The 2,423-nt window shown below is 40.1% G+C and overlaps 1 long non-coding RNA gene across 1 annotated transcript; it reads right to left on the bottom strand.

Annotated features, from left to right (window-relative positions):
* Positions 1–417: 417 nt before the first annotated feature.
* Positions 418–2,048, bottom strand: LOC144019251 (uncharacterized). The gene is made up of 3 exons (XR_013283611.1): positions 1,634–2,048; positions 687–930; positions 418–586 (listed from the first exon to the last, which is right to left on the bottom strand). It is a non-coding gene; the product is annotated as an uncharacterized LOC144019251 (long non-coding RNA).
* Between the last annotated feature and the right edge of the window lie 375 nt (positions 2,049–2,423).

Below are 2,423 nucleotides of genomic sequence, written 5' to 3'. Positions count from 1 at the left end.
AAGTAAAATAAAAGTCTACATGAAATGAACATATTAACTAAAAAAAAAAAAAAAAATGCTGTTAGAATATAATGAGCTACATGAATTGCAGTTGTTCCAGAATTTTACCAATACGCTGTGCATTTCAAAATATGGAAAATAGACATACAGGTTTGGGCCAAAAGTAGTGTTACAGAGCAAGTATGTGTTGTACACAGCTAAAATATCTGATTAACTCAATACCATGATGTTTTTTTTTGTGTGTGTGTGTGTGTGCTGACATTGCCCCCCATTAACATTGCAACATTCCTCAAACTCTCCCGAACACAGTATGATCTGTAACACTACTTTTCGCCTACTCTATGATGTTATTGGGGCAAAATTAAGGAAGGCTTGTCCATTGATTGTGTGAACAGACTGCAGTAAAAATGAAGTCACTTCAATGTTTGCTGGTTTTATTAAGTTTGACATGCTCCTTGACTGCACAAGTACATGTTATGGAGTGAGGGCATGTTCCCACCAACGATGATATCATATTCTTCAAAGGCTTGCTGAGGAAAGTGAGGGAGGAGTCACTCCATGGCTTCAGACACCTGGTCAGCAGGTCCTGTGTAAAACAAGTGGTGCTTGTACATGTGACCATTCCGTATTGCTTCACACAAAAAGTTCATGTAGTGTGCAATGCCGTCCATATGTAAATGACATACCAAGACGTCGGCTGACTTCAGTTTGTTGCAGCTCAGATATGGTAGGTGGAGATACTGGTGGTACAACACCGAAGCCTTCTGGGGTCCTCCATTCAAGTGTCCTCATTCGGGGCATTCCAATATGGCTGCTGACTCTCCCCTTGATATATTTTTTTCTTGCAGGTCGGTGATGTATTTAAACGGTGCATGAATGCTTGTATACATCAGAATATGGTTCTGGAACCCCTCAAGTTTGGCTGTTGATCTAGTGTGACACAAACAAAAACACAATTATAAAATAAAATAGAATAATTGATGATACTACTATATGTCACCAACTTTCCAACAAAGCCCCCAAAATAGAGGTAAGATCTTTAGTTTTTGGGCCCAAAACATTGTATTAGCTAGATAAAAGTAACTTGACTGCATACTGCATAGAATATGCAAAGGCTGCTTGCTTGTCGAATTTCCGTGGAAAACGTGGCAGCCTGTAAATTCTTGTGCACCCAATTACACAATGGACCAGTACACACTTGAGTGAGAGAGTTCAGACTCTAGCAGTGCTTACGGTACAGCCAGCATTTAAGTCCAGAAAGTTATTCCCTGCCGAAAATTAATTTCGAGAACCCTATTTTCACCAACCACAACGAAAATAATTTTCAACTCCTCCACTAATACAGTATGCTTTAGATTCTCTATTGAAGTTATGGGCAAATATACCTCCGAAATCACAGTTACATTACATTACACAATAACTTGCGCATTTACTCTAAATATAACGTGCCAGCGGGAATCTTTTTTTTTTTTCAAAGCAAGTAGCTACATAACGAAATCGTTCGAGTGGTGCGGAGTTGCTAATCAACAGATACAGTGATCGTAAAACAAAGGTACGAACATCGTATTAATTAGTACGGAGTATACTTTTTCTCTCGCTCTCAAAACGTAAACACAAATGTACTCTTACTTACCGGTCAAGTAGAAAGCAGTCGAAGGCACCGGCACGTCCCAAACCTAGTCTGTTCCTCATTTCTCTCCATCTGGCAAATGCGGCTACAATATAAACTCTTGTTTTGTCGCGCTGAAATAAAATAAATTCCCAAAGTAAGTGTGATGCTTGATAATGCTCTCTTCGGGGACCGGAAACTCTTCTTCTCCGTGGACATGCGGTCGCCATACAAACCGGAAGTGCGTTCCAAAAACGCGTTAAGAAATGGAGCGCTGAAATTTGTCTTTGACGGCACCCGTAGCAGAAAGATGGCGGCGAAACATGGCAGACACTAGCAGGCGAGGCGCGGACATGTAAGATAATTTGCGATTTCTAGACTAACCGTTATATTTTAAAAAAGTACGTTTATGCGATACAACATATCTTTTTACATACTACTAACACAAACAATTGTATTTTTTTTTCGAATGATTTATTATTTCACCACTAGATGCCACTGTATAATACTGAGTGTACCTTTAAGTCACTTTTTAACCTGCAGGATGGTGCCACAAATTCAAGCGTTCAACAAATATGCACTAATATACCAAAAATAATGACCAGGACATGTAGACAGCAGTTTATAATGGAGTTTATCAGCCAAAAAAGAAGAAGAAGAAGAAGAAGAAGAAGAAGAAGAAGAAGAAGTTGATTTAGTGTCGAGTATTCCTTTAATCTGCCATTGGCTGGCAACCAGTTCAGGGTGTACCCCGCCTCCTGCCCAAAGCCAGCTGAGATAGGCTCCACCACCCCCCCGCGACCCTTGTGAGGAA

The sequence above is a fragment of the Festucalex cinctus genome, chromosome 5 (genome assembly GCF_051991245.1).
Source record: "Festucalex cinctus isolate MCC-2025b chromosome 5, RoL_Fcin_1.0, whole genome shotgun sequence".
NCBI lineage: Eukaryota > Metazoa > Chordata > Actinopteri > Syngnathiformes > Syngnathidae > Festucalex > Festucalex cinctus.
The sequence above is the reverse complement of the archived record's forward strand: the minus strand, read 5'-3'. Positions and strand labels throughout refer to the sequence as shown.